The sequence below is a fragment of the Mus caroli genome, chromosome 17 (assembly GCF_900094665.2).
Source record: "Mus caroli chromosome 17, CAROLI_EIJ_v1.1, whole genome shotgun sequence".
In the NCBI taxonomy this organism is placed as follows: Eukaryota; Metazoa; Chordata; class Mammalia; order Rodentia; family Muridae; genus Mus; species Mus caroli.
Window position 1 is genome coordinate 7,209,600 of NC_034586.1, and position 17,581 is coordinate 7,227,180.

A 17,581-nucleotide genomic window follows, 5' to 3' on the forward strand; every position below is an offset into this window, starting at 1 on the left:
CTTTCCTTCCTTCCTTCCTTCCTTCCTTCCTTCCTTTCTTTCTTTCTTTCTTTCTTTCTTTCTTTCTTTCTTTCTTTCTTTCTTTCTTTCTTTCCCTCTCTCTTTTGGTCACTCCTCTTTGAGACATTCCTGAGAGCAATACATTTTTCTCCCTTTAAGATTTGGTTCGCTCAAGTTTTGGAACTTCAGCATTTATGTGTGGAGACATCTGCATCTAAACCAGGTTCATTACAACTGAACTATTTAACATCCATCCTCTATCGTCCTATACTCCAGGCTCCAGAAAACCTCTTTCCTTTTCTTCCCTGGGCATGCCTATGCCCAGTCTCTTCTGATGGAAATAATACACCTCTCCTCATTTCATGGCAGAGCACTCTTTCCACAGATCTCTGCTTGTCACATGTCCTAAGGTGCCTCCATCACAGTCCTTTCTGTCCTTGCTCCCTGAGCTGCCTGTCTCCTCCTGGAGCCCACACCATACTAACAGACACACCCATCTGCCTCCTTATTTAATTATCCATCTTTTAAAATGATGTGACCTCTCTCTCTCAAGAAATGTATGTGGTCTGTTTTCTTACAAGCGTATTCCTAGAGTCCTGCCTGGTACATAGTAGGAACTACCTTACTGTACTGGCTGAGTCTGGAGCCTCTCCTTTCCTCGAGGGACTAGCATGAGCTGCCTTCCACACTGTGGTTGACTCAGGGAAGCAGAAGCTATGCCAACTCTCTTCTTTCTTGATCCTCTTCATCCTTCCAACACAGTCCTGTTCATCTTGTTACTGGCTTTAGCAAAGCCATATAATTTAATTATAATACAAACAGTGTCTAGTGGGCTGTAGCCTGAAGCTAAATGAAGAGTGAATTCTAGGGTTTGGTCATCATATTCTCCTCTACATTCCCTACTCTGGCCATGGCTATCCTGTAGATGTTTCAAGCTAACACTGAGGGGAGGTAGACTGTACTGTGACGTAGTATCTGCCACCTCTCTCACTCCATTTTCACAGCAATTCTTTCAGCCAGTGCTCACATCAGCAGAGGGATAGCGGGAAGTTGTTCTTGACATCCAGAGTAACAAAGCATACTAGAGGTAAGGTCAGGGGCTTATGCATGCCAGAGTCACATATAATTATAGAGGTGCACAGCCATTGCCAGTGGACAGATGGAGAGCACTGTCGTTAACTCTGCAATATGCACTAGTGGTTACAATCTCCAAATTGGATAATATACCTAAGTGTAGTAAAATGTAGATCCCAAAGCTCTGTATCTCTTACCTGGGAATTGCTCAAATTAAAGGCAGCACACCACAGAGCTACACACCCATCTGTTTATTGCAGCCTCATTGACAGTAGCCAGGTTCTAGGATCAACCCAGGTGTCCACCAGCACACACATGGATAAAATTGCATTTTATATACACAGTGTAGCTCTCTTCCACTATGACCAACCAAAACATCGAAATATCAGGAAAACAGATGCAAGTGGAGATCCTCATATTAAGAAAAAATAAGCTGGAGTCAGAGAAACCAACGTAGCATGCTTGTTCTCATTCGTGGATCTTAGGTTTTATGGACATGCATAAAGTCGTTCATGTATATGGTCACTTATGGGAATAGGGAGAAGGTGGTTATCAGAAAGAGGGAGTGTTGGGAGCTATTAAGACAACTCTTGATCTCTAAATTTGGCCTCTCCCCGTAAGAAGAAAAAAGGGTCAAAAGCGGGCCACCAACACACCGATTCCGAGAACCACAGAATGTTCCAGCCCTAAGTCATCACCGATGTCCTGACCACACCCTGATACCACCAAGTTCCTGCTTCCCCGTGTAGCTGCCAAAAGAAAGAATTTCTATTGCCCCCCCCATAAGTACTTCTCCTTTTGCTTGTATTGCCCTACCCCTCCCACTGATAAGTATCTGTACTTCCCCTTTTGCTTGTGCATTTAAACCTCGGGCCTGGCTAATACATTTGGGGCCTTGATGCATTCCAGAATGGTTTGTGTGTCGTTATTCGCACAAGGCCCTCGTCTCTCTCTACCCCCCATTTGGTTCTTAGGAGAAGGTCCCCTCGAGACCCTCGAATAACTGGACCTGCTGGATGGGTCAAGGGAGGAGGAGAAAGGAAAGGATAAGGAACATGAGTGTTCTCAGCGTCATTGGCGGACTAGCCTGGAAGTGTCTCCATAGATACCACCACCACATACAACGAACACACACTACTAAATTTAGATAAGGAAATTGTCCAAATTGAATGAAAAAAAATCAATGAAGATTGACTTCTTTTAGTCTTTAAAAATTACTATATTTCTTGATGGAAAATAGCCTGAAAAGTATGTTCTAACAGTTTAAAACATTTACTAAGTTTTACAATTTATTTTTACCTTCACACATAACTTTTTTGTTTTTTGCCAATTAGTCAGTATATTCAGAGTTAAGTCAGTCCTGGCAATTAGATTTGTGGGGTCATGAAAGTTCACTTATGTTTGAGCTGAATTTCCAAGGATACTAACAATTTAGTAGTTGAATAGATGCTTCTTTGTTTATCAAATCTCATAACCTAGGTACCTACACTGACTGGAAGTCTAAACGTTCTGTACATGAACAGCATCATTCATTTGTGTTAATGATATTGCTGAGGCACCATGAGTGTGCCCCAGAGCCACCATCTCTGTGGCTTTCTCAGTATGCTATAGAATACCCTTGTTACCTTGTGACTCTGGACCAGAACCTTCAAATTTCATGGCTTTGTGAGCGTCTTTCAGTTTCCACATAACTTGTCACATAATCTATAGAGATGCTCACTCAACAGGACTCTGCTGGAAGAGAATATTTTCCATACGATTGCTTAATCCTATCGAATAACCTTAATTTTTTAAACATGTCACACATGTGCATCCAAAATGTAGAAAACTACACCAAGGCAGAAGATGTGCACCATTTCCCTCTCAAAGGTTCTTGTCTTTACCATCAAGACAAATGCCTGCAAAGCTCTCTTTATGCATCCATGTGAAAGGCACACGGGTGTCATTGCACTGTGTGCATACCCACCTCAGCACCCTGACTGGATCTACACTGCTTCATTTTCTTCCTTCCCCTGTGCTCGCACCTTCCTGTCCTATGCTGCTGTCCCAGTTGCAGTGTGAGCTGTTGGCTTTCTCTTGCTTGCCTCATGCTCACACTCACACCTACGACGAAAATTCCGAGTGGAGGGATAACTTTGGATTAAAATGGGATTTCTCCAAACTCAGTTACCTTCCTAACTGATAAGAATCTTAAGACTCTACAAATCAACCACATAGGAATTGGTTAATACTTCCACTTTGTGGCTGCAGAATATTATGTCTGTCTTTCCTGACTGTTGAAAGCTTGTTCCAGTTCAGTTGCAAGCCTGATGATGCTGTTTTTCCATATCCAACACTAAGGTAACTTGTTCCTCATCTTGCACACTGACTCTGAATATGTAGGAGTCTCTTGCATTTCATTTTCGTTAGTATGTTAACTATACCTAGTGATTTTATTACTATATGTTTCCATGCATGCATGTCATGGCATTTGCCATATGCACTCCATCGCCATCTCTTGTTCCCCTGCTAACCCTCCAATCCCCCCTTTTCCCCAACTACTGCCTCTTCTAACTTTATATATTTTGTTAAAACCAGCAGCTTGTAAACTCAAAAATCAGTGTATTAAGAGAATCAAGGTGATACAATTGAAAGTCGATGCAACAACTGCAGATGTGGCTGAATTGGAAAATAATTTCATCTGGACTATTTCATTGGAGATGACTCATGAGTAGTTTGGACACATTCTGTACTTATTTTAATAGTTGAGCTGTATTACCGTGTTGTGAGATTGATAAATATCTTAATGAGGAATTTTATTTCTAGGTCATGGTATTAAAAGATGAACTGGAGTGCCTTTGTGACAGCCACCCATGCTAAATTAGCATAGGAGAGCTCTCTAAATTTATTTCTCAGTTGAGTTAACTCCTTTGTAAGAAATCTGGCAAAAGCCTGGAGTTCCACCAGACCTCTGAATCACTGTGGCAAATAGTGAGTTTTGGGGCCTTTCTGAGGCAAGCCTGCAATTGAGGCATTTTTTGAGCAAGCAGATTCATGCTTTGTATTTTACTTTATTTTTGAAGTATGCATGTGTTCTGTATACATGTCTATGTGTGTATGTGTATTCATGTGTATGAGTGAGGGCATGTTCATGGGGTGTGTATGTATAGATGTGTGCTATATCATGTGTGTGGCAGTCAAAGGTCAGGCCTGGGTGTTGGTTCTCCTCTTGCCCTTGGAGACAAGGTCTCTTTTTCACTGCTCATCATCACATACACCAAGACTAGACTAACTTCTGGATTTCCAGGAAGGCTCCACCTCCCACCTCTCAGAGGGAGTGCTGTGATTGCAGATACACAAAACCACACCCAGCTTTCCATGCACTCTGAATACTGGTGCTGGCATTGAGTAAGCAGCTCAGCTCCCTTTTCATATTTAAATTGCAGTGAAATATACCAGTCAGGGATGACCGCTTTCTGCCACGGAGCCCGTTCTTCTTAATCTCATCTTCCAGCCCTCAGTGAGGGGGCGAGAGTCGAGGCTGAGAAAGAACCTCCACAAGCTATTTCCAGCAGAGTCCCCAATTCTACAGGACTGTTTCTTCAGGACCTTCTAGCCAGTGGCCATGGAGACTCAGTGGCTGGACACATGGACACCCACATCACTCATTGACACTCATAAAGTGTTGCTAGTTAGGGCCAGTCAGTCTTTTGGCAACACAAAAAGAAAGAAACAAACAAACCAACCTCTCCTTTTCTTTGTTACAATATCTGTGACAGGATCAGAAGAAGTATTTTCAGACAGGATAGCTCCTCTTCTTCTCCTTGTCAGGAGCTTAAAAAATGTATGAGCCATTCCTCAAACATGCAATTTCTGAAAATACTAGAAATTAATGTGGACAAAAAAGACAAATTGCAGACTTGCGCATTGGAGCTATGAAACCACGGAGAACGTGAGAGCTAATCGCAGTGAGGAACGAGACGCTCTTCCCTTTCCTTGGGAGGATTTCTCAAGAATTTTAGAAATTGGAAGTAATTTTCTTAGGAAAAGGATGGCTTAAGTCAGAATGAACGGGGGAGCAAAAGCACAGATAAATGCAGAGGGAATCTGTGATCCTCAGCCCACCCTCCCCCACAGCTCAGTTCCTGGCAGGATGAGATGTTCCCCTGGAGAACCAACGTGCCCCATCTTCAATTTGTCCTTTTGATGTAGAGCAGTTATTAGTCCACTCAGTGGATGAAAGGGACTCTGACATATGTCTGTGGATCAGTGTTCAATCCCCCCTCTACCACCCAGGAGTTTAAGAATGGCTTTGAAAAGCCAGTGGGAATCTAACCACAACACTTGTTTGCTGAGAATAAAATCCCACAGGAACCAGAAGTCACTGGGTCACCTTTCCACAGAGAAGCTGCTGTCTTCCCACCTGGAAACTCCTCATCAGTGGGCTTCAGAAGCCAGGAAATGACCTCCAAATGGGCGACCCTGGTAGAAAGACACGGAGGCTGATAGTACCTGTCGATGTCTCTCTGAGTGTTTCTTGCTGTATCATATGTATTATGGAGCTGATCATACCTTTGAGCCTCCTGTCTACATATCCAGGTTCTTACTCCACCCTCCGGTATCTTCAATCTATATTTGGTCGGTGGATTTTCTATAGGAAATATGCTTGAGATGGTTGGCTTAACCCCCACCCTCTCAAAATTATTTTCTCATCAATGCTAAATTATTTTTTTCATAAATGATGTTTCCTCATCAGAGCACCCAGATATAATCATCTGCTCTCATCTCGCTTCATCCTAAGGAATAGAACTGCTTCCGGGCTTCTTTCCGTCTGTGAGATTTGAAAGGGGAGATCGGAGAGATCCAGAACATCTGTTATCTCTGCCCTCAACGCAGAGAGTGTCTTTAAAAATCTGGGGCATCTGCACACACACACTCAGAAGCAGGATGCCCGTGGCTTCATTTCTACCACACTCATTCAGAGGCAATGCTGTCCGCATGCGTGGATGTACCGAGGAGTTCATTCTGGCTGAAGGGCTTTACTTAATGTGCTCTCCCCAGCAACACTGCTAAAGCCATCAATTCGTAGGCAGAGAAGACAAAATGCTGTCCAGCCAGAGCAAGGTGGCCTTGCTCAAAGTTGGGCACATCACATAACTCAGTCAACCAATGAGATCACACTTCTGTCCTGGTAAAGCCCTGGGACACTCACATATTACACATTTTACACACACACACACACACACACACACACACAGAGAGAGAGAGAGAGAGAGAGAGAGAGAGAGGCGCACACACACAAGCACACGCACATACCTGTTAAAATATGTACAGTGTACCTCCTTTCAAGGAACTTTTTTCCCTGAATAAGTACTATATGTAATTGTGCATTTGCTCTGTATCAGGCATCTCACAAGTATAATGGATAAAGCAAATGGAATTCACAGCTTAAAAGTCTAAGTCATGTAAGCACATCCGCTTGGCTTACATAGAATGGTAAAAATAACACTGGATTTTGAAGACTGTGGAAGATAAATGATGAAATTTTAATCCAGTCCAATCCCTCATGTAATGCCATAGACTGAGCGGTTCATCTATTCGCCCATTTCTACATGGTTTATCTGTTAATACCTTGGTATTTAAAGGAGAGCATTAGATGAGATCAAAAGAGAGAGGGTGTACATTACATTTCCCTGCTCAGTACCCTTAGCACCGAGAGGCTGCCAGAGAGCTTCTCTGGTGTGTATACTGAAACCAGAGAAGACCATGGGGTTTGACGGGATGGGGTGGAGATGGGCAGTTCAGAGTCCTTTTAGCCCTATTCAGCAAAGATATTCTCATCTCTCACGTCTGGCCTCGGTTCAGTTCTGTATGTAATGAGGGTATCCCTGTAACCCTCGGTCTTAGTGGGGTGATGTTATACATACAAAGATGCGGGATAGTATATCTACATAGAAGGGCATGGGGGACTATAAAGTAATCCCAGAGGGCTGAAAATAGTGTGTGTGTGTGTTGTAATTTCAATTTTCATTTTGTTTCACACAGCTGATTTGATCAGACGGAACCCTGTTGTAGCACACTGACACAGTGTGAGGGAGTCTGGCTTCTGTTTCTGTTTCTGTTCTTGTTCTTGGCATAGACAGACCCACAACTTCAGACTTTAGTACCAAAGAAGGATGCAGAGAGAAGGGGTTTGCTTCCACTTGGTTTCATGGGCTCTGTCCATGCTTATAAACATTTACATGGAACACACAGAAATGGAAGAGTCTTTAGCATGGTCTGAACTCTGCATGTGCAGAAATGCCATTGAAGTCCATGTTCCATTTAATCTAAGACTAAGTATAACTTTTCAGTTTGATCTATCATCAAACTGTCTCTATGAGGCACTGTGTAATGTATATCCCCTTGTTAAGGATTGAACTCTTGTTAGGTAAGCGTTCTCTCATGGCCACATTCTCAGCCCCTCTCATAATTCCTCTCATAATTGAGTGGCCACAATTTGAACACTAGATGCCTTTGTGTCCTGGCTGAACTGCATAACAACACTTGGCACTGTGTGGTGATCTGGATGAGAAAGTCTCCCATCGGCTCAGGTATTTGAACACTTGGTCCTCAGTTGTTGGCTTTGTTTGTGGGAGATCTAGCAGGTATGGTCTTGTTGGAGAAAATAGGTCATCAGGGGTGGACTTAGAGTTTTCCAAGCCATGCACTATTCCCAGGTACCTCTTTCTGTGGTTGAGGATGTAAGCTTTAATACACTAACTTGCTCATTATATTGAATATGCCAGACATGGTGGGGTAAAGTTGAAGAAGCTTTGAGAGGAATGGCTTGGAAGGTTGATGAATTCTTAACAAAGGATCTCTTTGAGCGTATCTCTTTGATCCCAGTTGATTGCTTACTTTACAACTGGGGCATGGCTGCAAATGAAGCTAATGCTTAGAGAAGACCCTGTAGAACCCATTCTGCCCATTCTGTAGGTTGTTGGGAGGGTAATTCCCCCTAGTGACTCTTCTGGCTGACCTTGAACATTGCTCAGTATATTTGGGCACTGGTATGAAGCAACAGGCTCTAGAGTCATTAGGGACCACGAAGAGGATGTATAAATATGTGCATAATTAAGGCTAAATCCTGTATATAGAAATATCCAATTATTTCCACAAGCACCTGCTTAAATTCTTCTATAAAAGCTAAAAGCAGATTGAATTATTTGAATATCGGTGTTGGACATCATTCGGTAGACACGAGAACACAGCCCCAGATTGGCATGATTGAAAAAAATAAAGAAAACCTCTGTTTAGAGATGTTTAAATTTTCACACTTTCAGCTAAACGAATTCTTTCTCAAGGTTTTCTATGAACTGACTTGAGAGACTGTGACATCTATGTCTATTAAAGGACCCCTGGAGATGGCAATAAATACTTAGTACGGTCATGTGTGCATTCAAATTACATATTGTGAACTCAAATCCCATCACACTGAGTTAATTTCAATGAGTATGACATGAACTTCTGGGAGCAATGTCAGCTAAATTACATGTTTACAAACTCTGCAGGCACTGTTCTCTTCAGCCCACAGAAGTAATGCCCCCAGAAATGAAAGCAAAGAATTAGAAACATCACAGCTCTGTTCACGATAGCATGGAAGTGGCGACAGTGGAGATGTCAGTCAGCAGATGAACGAGGAAGAAAAATGTGGTACCTTTGAACATGGGGTAACAAGAACAGCAATGAGGTAGATACAGTTATTAACCTGAGAAGATGCCCTGAAAGGAGCCAAAAGGAGCAACTGAGAGAAGCATGTGAGACAGACTCCAAACTGGTGCCCGTGCTATGGTGTTGGTGAGCCCTGCTCTGTTGTAACATCTTATCTGGAAGACAGGATAACTCAAAACAGTGTCAGAGTCACAAGAGGTTGGGTGAATTTTCCTTTCTTTGTCTTCTTTCATTGTTAGCTTTCTTCTTGCCTACCTCCTCCACCTTCTCTGTCTTCTCTTCTTCTTCCTCCTCCATTTCTTCTTCATATGCCAAATGAAAAAAAAATTGAATCATTGTTGTGGAGGTCACGGCGTCAGGCAATGCCTTTTGAGAATATGCAAGATATTTAAAAACCCTAACAGAAGACTTCCAGGCCTCTGTGTCTAAACAGTAGCTCGGAGCTCAGCTTTCAGCCAAGAGTTAAATTGGTAGGAGATGCACACCGAGGGGGCCCACATGATGGTTGAGGGTTTAATCTCCTAAGATAATCACACTTTTGCAGTGCTCAATTGTACAACAAGTCTCCTTAATGATATTTTCAAATTGCCCCATCAAGCCTGGATGAAATACTGCCACGGAGGGCTGTTAACTACACCCTATTACTTCAAGCCAGGAAGCTTTGTTATCATACAATTAAGATCGAGAATTAAAGCATAAAGTTTGGCAATTTGCTCTGAGGTTTTCTAACTTTGAATCCCAGGCTCTCACCAGCAAATCCTGTTCATTCAGCTTTGAGTAAATCCGGCAGTTTAGAGAAAGGTGCTCACTAGTCCATTTGTGGCTCCTTTTCTTTGTCCTATGCCCAATGTTCCGAATGGGGGCTCTTATGCTGCAGGGGGCAGCCAGCACTCTGAGGGCTACAGAGGCTACAGGGCTGTGAGCCACAGCCTACTTAGAGGCAGACAGTCCTTCTGAGGATCTGTGTGCTGGTCAGTGACTGCACAGCGCTGAACTCACAATAACCTGGCCTGACCTCAAGGCTGTGTTCTTCACCTGCCAACTGCAGACCTAGGTGAAGCCACAGGATACAGTTAGGGCCCCTGCCAGTGAGTGTGGGTGGTGGGAAGGTCAAGGCAAGCTCATTTGTTCTTTTACTCTGAAGATAAGTAGAATATAAAGGAATGAGTTTCTCTTATCTCCGTTATGTTTCCTGGTTCTGTGCCTGAGACAACAAAAGAGAGAAGATTCATTTTTAACTCATGGTCCAAGCAATGCCCATCCAAATGCCAGGGAGGGCGTGGGGGATCAGAGTCATTCGTACCACTGCAGCCAAGAAGCAAGAAAATGAAACAAACAAACAAAGAAACAAACAAACAAAAAGCAAGAAAGAGGCCAGGGCAAGATAAGCTTCCCACCTCCAAGGATGTTCTTCCAATTACATGACCTTCTCACTTCTGAGTATCATTATGGTAGGGTGAAACCATGAAGAAACTCATTCAGACATTATTTTCTCCATTGGAGAGGAGACAGTGAAGTGTTGAGTAGATGGCCAGAAGGTCAAGATTTGAGAGTGTTTAATATCTCAATTAAGGGACTATCTGAGACTTGCCAACAATCCTGTGTCAGACTGCCTCCATCACTTCTCTGCTCACCTCCAGAATGGTTAGGTACACTAAGTAGCTGAATGTGGCAGTGAGGCATTCTAGAAAACCCATTTCACCTGGTGGTTTCCTTTTCAGACCTTTGGATCACAGGGAAGCAGAAGAATAGATCTTCTGGTAACGTTACTGTTCGGAATACATATTTTCAATGAAAATTTATTTCCATTCTGTGCATTTTAGATCCACGTTCTCAACTCTGCTTTTCTGTTTTAAACTCCCACTAAGAATGTGTTTGTTTGGGAGAATAAGCAGTGGAGAAGGGACAGTTTTGACTCATCTCCTACCATTTGGAAGGTAGGGCACTCCTTTACCAGTCTGGTCTGAGTGGGTTCTGTATTCCTGGAGTTTTAAAACAACAAGCAGAATAACTATAATTGTGGCTTAGATCCCACCAAGGGAGTCTGTGGGGAGGAGTCCTCACAGATTCTTTCCAATGGGGACTTGGTGTGATTGATTTGTGGTTTCTATCGTTGGTTGGTGGTTTCTGCTCCTTAGTCGTCGAGGTAATTAGCCCAGGATACAAGAGCACTGCAGACAGCTGATGTAAATTTACTATTTTTTCCTTGCTGGTGACTTCCTGGCTCTCCTGCCCACCCCTTCTGGAGTCCCACATGTCCTGTGTTGTGCTGGATGCTCTGCTGGTGGCAGATGGCCTGAAATAACTTCAGAGTCGACAGAACAAGATTGTACTTTCAGAGTTGAAGATTTATGCATGAAAAATATCTATATCCCAAAACATATTTTATGAGCTAAAATGGAAGACAGCGTCCCTGTGCCTCAGGTGACAAGCAGGCCATCTGTCTGTGAGATTTACCTCCTCTTGTCCATCCCTGATAGCCATCCAGCCTCAGCTGTCATGAGGGATTACTCCAGGAATTCAGTATGGCCACAGCCCGGACAGGGACAACCATCTTCATAATTACTGTAGAAATCCCAGTCTAAGAGATGATGAAGACATAACAAAGAAAAAAGTACAGGAACAATAGTCTACACACATAGGAAGTTCAACTTCAATACCATCTTATATCTCAGCCATCTTGGCAGCTGTGGGGTACCATGTAAAGGGCCTCCTCAGAGCGTCTGCTATTGGCTAATTCTAGAGCCCATTGGTGAGGAAAGAGCTGGCTTTCAGGTTTGGCCTCTCACACCCTGATACATTCTGTCCTTCACTGCTTTCCTAAAACCATGTAGCATTAGCCTCTTTGATGTTCTGTTCCTTGACTCTTATATAATTGCGTTACACCAACAAGGATTGATTTATGCTAGGCTTCCATTGTGTTGACTGTGAAATATAACTCATTTTGCTAAATTGGCCAAACCACACACATCTGTGTAATGGAGAAAGCAAGAGGGCAGGGAAGGTATCATTCATGTTGACATCTGGTTTTCAAAGGCCCCCCTTTACCTTGCTGAGTACCTGTCACCTATACTGGCATCTCTACTCTAAGGGCTTCTGCAAAGTGATACACCCTTGCTTGGAATTCATCTATATCATGTTTGTTTGTTTTCAGACACCAGCATCCCATACACACAACAATACTATTTGCCAAGCAAAATTCCTCTATTTTTCCAACACAATGGACCATTTTGAAGTGTTGCCAATGGGGTTATGATCTACACCACAAAGGAATGCAAACCCATTCTTGACCACATGTTGCTAAAGATGGCTCATTAAATATGGGTTATTGATAAATACTACTGCTTCTTCTCCTCCTCCTCCTCCTCACCCTCCTCTCTTCTGCCTCCCTTCCCATCCCCTTCCTACCTCTCTTATTCCTTCTCATCCTCCTGTTATCAGGGAAGTCCATATGCTTGGCATGCTTTCTTACCTATTGGTCCAAACAGATTCCAGAGGAAGCTCCTGTATTTTGCCTTGGTTACTCTGGTTTTTTTTTTTTTTTTTTTTTTTTGGTTTTTCGAGACAGGGTTTCTCTGTATAGCCCTGGCTGTCCTGGAACTCACTTTGTAGACCAGGCTGGCCNAACTCACTTTGTAGACCAGGCTGGCCTCGAACTCAGAAATCCACCTGCCTCTGCCTCCCGAGTGCTGGGATTAAAGGCGTGCACCACCACGCCCGGCTTGGTTACTCTGTTTAATGCCACCTCTGCATTCTAGTAAGACTACGTAGATTTGGTAAAGTCCTGAATGTGGATGAAACGAATTCAGTGTCTTTTGGGGAAATACAATTTTATTGCCCTTTCTGTGTTGCTGTGATAAAATGCTGGTAAAAACCAACTTGGGCATTAACAGGAGATATTTCATCTTACAAGTTATAGTCCAGCACTGAAGGAACTGAAGGCACACGCTTGAAGCAGAAACCATGCAAGAATACTGCTCATTAGCCTGTTTCCTCTGCTTTGTTCATCTACCATTCTCATAGAACCCAGGCCTACCTTCCTTGGGTTGGCATTGCCCACAGTGGGATAAGCCCTTATATATTAATTAGCAATTAAGAAAATGCCCCACAGGCCAATTTGACTGAAGCAATTCCCAAACTGAGTTTCTCTCTTCATAGCTATATCTAGATTAATGACAAGTTGTCAAAAGCTAACCAGCACACCTTCCCAGGTATCTAAGCAAACCTTTGTTTCAGCATTTCTTAGGGAGTTTATAACCTAGGTGGTGAAAGTATAAATACACTGAAGCCAAATAAGTGTTAGATTCACATGAGATGTCACACATTATATATAGTTAAGACCTAAGGGCATAATGTTGGTAGCCTGTTGAGATGGCCCAGTATCCTCCATGAAAACTTGAGAACTTGAATTCAATTCAAAGCCAACACTATGAAATCCAGGAGTGGTGGTACAAGCTTGCAACCCCAGAATTGTAGAAGTAGAGAAAGGCCAAACCCTGAAGCTTCCTGGTCATCCAGGCTAGCCTATTCCACAAGCTACACACACACACACACACACACACACACACACACACACTCACACTCACACACACACACACACACACACACACACACTCACACTCACACACACAAGTGCACACCCAGTGAATTGTCTGTGATTTTTCTATAGTCACTGGCTTAGCTTTGATGGGTTATACTTAGTTGCCCAAGTCAACTTGTGCCCCAGCACCTCCCCAGCTTACTCTACCTCATGCATCCTTCAAAACACTCTGTGGTGACACTGACCTCTGAAACTGAAGCATGACAGCCAGTTTGTCTGGATTGAAAGACAGTGTGGAGATTACCTGAAAAGGCCAGGGGGAGTTGGAAAGTTTGACTTGGATGTTTGTCTAGTTTTCTGAAAGCAATCAGACTTTGACAGTAGGCTCTCAGCCCTCAGACTGTAGAAGAAGAGTGAGGGTAACATGAGAAGCTAGAAAAGATAAGTCACCCACTTCATTACTTTGCAGAGATGATGGTGGGAAAGCTGCCCACCTAGGAGTGATTTTTCTATGCTGTAGGGGATGACGGAGATCCTTGGGGAACAGGCACAAGGAGACATAGAGCTGAGTCCTGGATCTTGTGAGGAGAACAGAGCAAGCCATTGAGAAGGAGGAATGGAAGGGCATCTGCAGGTCTTAATGGCGTAAGCTCATTGTTCAAAAGGATGGCAAATGCATGGAAATTGGCAGTGGTTTGGACCAAATGGTATAAAAATCAATACTTTTCATTAACAAAGTGCTTTGGAATTTGATTTGATCTTATTTGCAGGCAGTATCACTTTAAAGGAGATATTTATGCTCCTGAGTTCAGGTACAAAACCTAGCATTAATCAAAAAATATTAGCTCGTTATAATTTGTCTTTGCTTGAGCTGGTGGTACCATTTGGAGAGATATGTCTATTAAAAAAATCTATATTATTGAGAGAATAGGGGTTTGTAGGGTGAAATAAAAAAAGTTCATTTGACGATGAAGTGGGTGGTCGATTCCCTTAACATTCTGAGAGCAAACACAGGCATCATTATGAATCACTCCAGCTGATGAGTCTAATTCCTTTCAGGAGCATTGTGGCAGACGCTCACATTTCAGTTCTCCACGGACAGATCAGTCTTTGTCACCCCCTCATACATATTCAAGCATCTAGATGGGAGATGCAGCGTGCTGTACTGGCCTGAGGGAGCAGAACCCCTCTGAGTAAACTAGCAAAGCAGAACACTTGGCCACCAAAATAAAGTGCTTCCTAAGCACTGGTTTGCAAAAATGGCAGTGGCCACTGGTTACCCACAACCGTGTTATGTTAAAGCCAGACACTTGGATGATCCTGGCTTTGTGGAGGACTGTACTCTGCAGAAGTAGAGGTTTTAGTGTGGGTGTGGTAACATAAGCAGTGTAAAATGGAACTGATGGCAGTGACAATATCAGAAGCTTTTCCATTGTAGGAAAAGCTTTGTTGTTGAATGTGGTTGTGTTTTAGCCTTGGAGTAAACCACAGTATCCACATGAACACACATACATACATGCACATACATCATGCATGTGCACACGTATGTACACACACACACACACACACACACACACACACACACACACACTCCCTGTGCATATACACACACACACTCCATGAGTCACAGCTACACACTCAGATGCTACAGTCCTAAGTTCAGCTCGTGAAATTTTGGTGTGAAAGGCGGTCACAACTACCTTAGAAAAATCTTTTCCCATATACAGTTACCAAACCGAGACACTACTGTGGATGCCAAAAAGTGCTTGCTGACAGGAGCCTGATATAGTTGTCTCCTGCTCTGTCAGTGCCTGACAAGAACAGAAGTGGATGCTCACAGCCATCCATTGGACTGAGCACAGGGTCACTATTGGAGGAGCTAGAGAAAGGTAATGGAGGAGCTAGAGAAAGGACCCAAGGAGCTGAAGGGGTTTGCAGCCCCATAGGAGTAACAAAAATATGAACCAACCATTACCTCCAGAGCTCCCAGGGACTAAACCACCAACCAATAATACACATGAAGGGACCCATGGCTCCAGCCGCATATGCAGCAGAGGATATCCTTGTGGGACATCAATGAGAGAAGAGGCCCTTGGGCTTATGAAAGCTTGATTCCCCAGTGTAGGGGAATGTCAGGACAGGAAAGCAAGAGTGGGTGGGCTAGTGAGCAGGGGGAGGGGGATGGGATAAGGGGTTTTCAAAGGGGAAACCAGGAAAGGGGATACAATTTGAAATCTAAATTAAATATCTAATAAAAAATTTAAAAAATCTGTAATTTCTTTTTCTGTGAAAATTTTATGTAAGTGGAATAGATTATTTCTGTTTGCCTAGATCCTTGAAGAATTCAGGAGGCTTTAGCCATTGTGAACTCATTGTGTGCACGGTTTAGACTGATACTCAGCCAAAGACTTTTGATAATGTGTCCATACTTCTGAAGGTAGCCATGACAGCCTATCACACATCAAGTAGCTTGGTCAGTAGAACTTGTGTTTATGAGGCTATAGTCTGAGATCAAGTCACTGGCTGATTTTTTTTTTCCTGAGGCTATGAAGGTAATTGATATCACTATCCCCACCCAACTCCACCTGATTGTGGGTTGGTGGCACACTGCTTTTCTTGACATCCCCTGTTTCACAGACATTTCAGCCCCCATCCCCACCTGACATTCTCCTTGTGCACATACATGTGTCTGAGTTTGTAGATGACAGTTCTGGGTCAGGGATCTGAATTATTCCAGTGTAACCACATTTAACTAAATGTCTAAGTAAGATCACATCCTGAAGAAGTGGCATTTAAGGCTTCAGTGTATGAAATTGGAATAAATATGGTTTTCTTATCACTCTGCTGACATTCTTCCAGTACACTCTTCTTAACTGTAGCATGCATTTTGCTTATCACAGACCCCAAGTGTCTTGAGAGCTGGCTGTGCAATACAGTTTATTCTGCAATAACAGACAGATTGTATTTCATCTTCTTTAGATTAGCCTTATCCTGGGACTGGACTGTACATCTGCCTTTACATCATAGACTGTCCTCCAGGAGAATGTATCTTCCACCTTGTGATCAAGCTGAAGCTTCTCCACTGAAAGGCCTTGTGGGAGAGTACTAAAGCCTTAGACTACAGCCCTTCACAGGCCAAACTGGAGATCAATACATATTGGCATTTTGTGATCAGGGCATTCTGACTCCTTAGTTGGGTTTCCTATAACCCCATGTGAGTCAGAGAATATCTTGGTTACATAAAGGCTTGCCATTAATAATGGATTGCTATTTAAGCTACAGTGTCCTGGAGTAGGTTGTTAGACAGTAATTGAAACATTGAAGCAAAAATTGGTATCAGAAGTGGAATAATTCCTAAGAGAAACCTCAACATTGGTCTGAGGGAACAGGGACTTGGAAATTAACAAGAAGACTACCAATGACCATGAAGACCCTGTGATTGACACCTGGAAAATTGAAACATGTCTCTGCAACTAAGGAACATTTGACAAAACTGGTATCTGCAGAATATAGAAGACAGCTATCATCTTGGGTGCATAGACAAATGCACCCATGGTTTAGAAAATTCCCAGGAAGAATTGATGTGCTGCTAGCCTTTGGGTTTTTGATGATAAAATATAAAAATAAAGATAGATAGATCTTAGAAGAACTTTGATTTCTGAGCATAATGTAAAGATGACATCTCAATTAGTACCTTGCAGGAATGAAAAATCCTTTTGTTTCTCATTTCTCCTCTAGCTCATTGATAAAGCTTCTGATAGAAGAGGTCACTTAGGCAAAGATGAGAACCAGGAGGAACCATGAATGCACAGTTTAAGAGGGAAGGGTCCAATCAAGAGAGTGAATGCAAAAAGCCTCCATGAAGAACCCAGGAAGATTGAAGAGGTCATAAAATATACAACATTTCTAAGATTCTTTAAAATAACTTATTTTATTGATCTATTTTTATGTGTTGGATGGTTTGCCTGCAAGAATGTCTCCGCAACACATGTATGCAGTACCTGCAGAGACTAGAAGAAGCCATCAAATCCCCTGGAGCTGAAGTTACAGATGGTTGTGAGCCATCATTTAGTGCCAGGCATTAAACTCTGATTTTCTAGAGGAAAAGCCCGTGGCTAGATCAATAAACCATCTCTTCAGGATCCAAAGATTCTTATTGGCATTTCTCCTAATGTTCTCTCTCAGTCAACGTGCAGGGAAGTTAGTTTCAAAGAGTGTGTGGGCTCAAATTTCATAATGTGGACTAGATTTATAATTTCATAACTGAACTCTTTT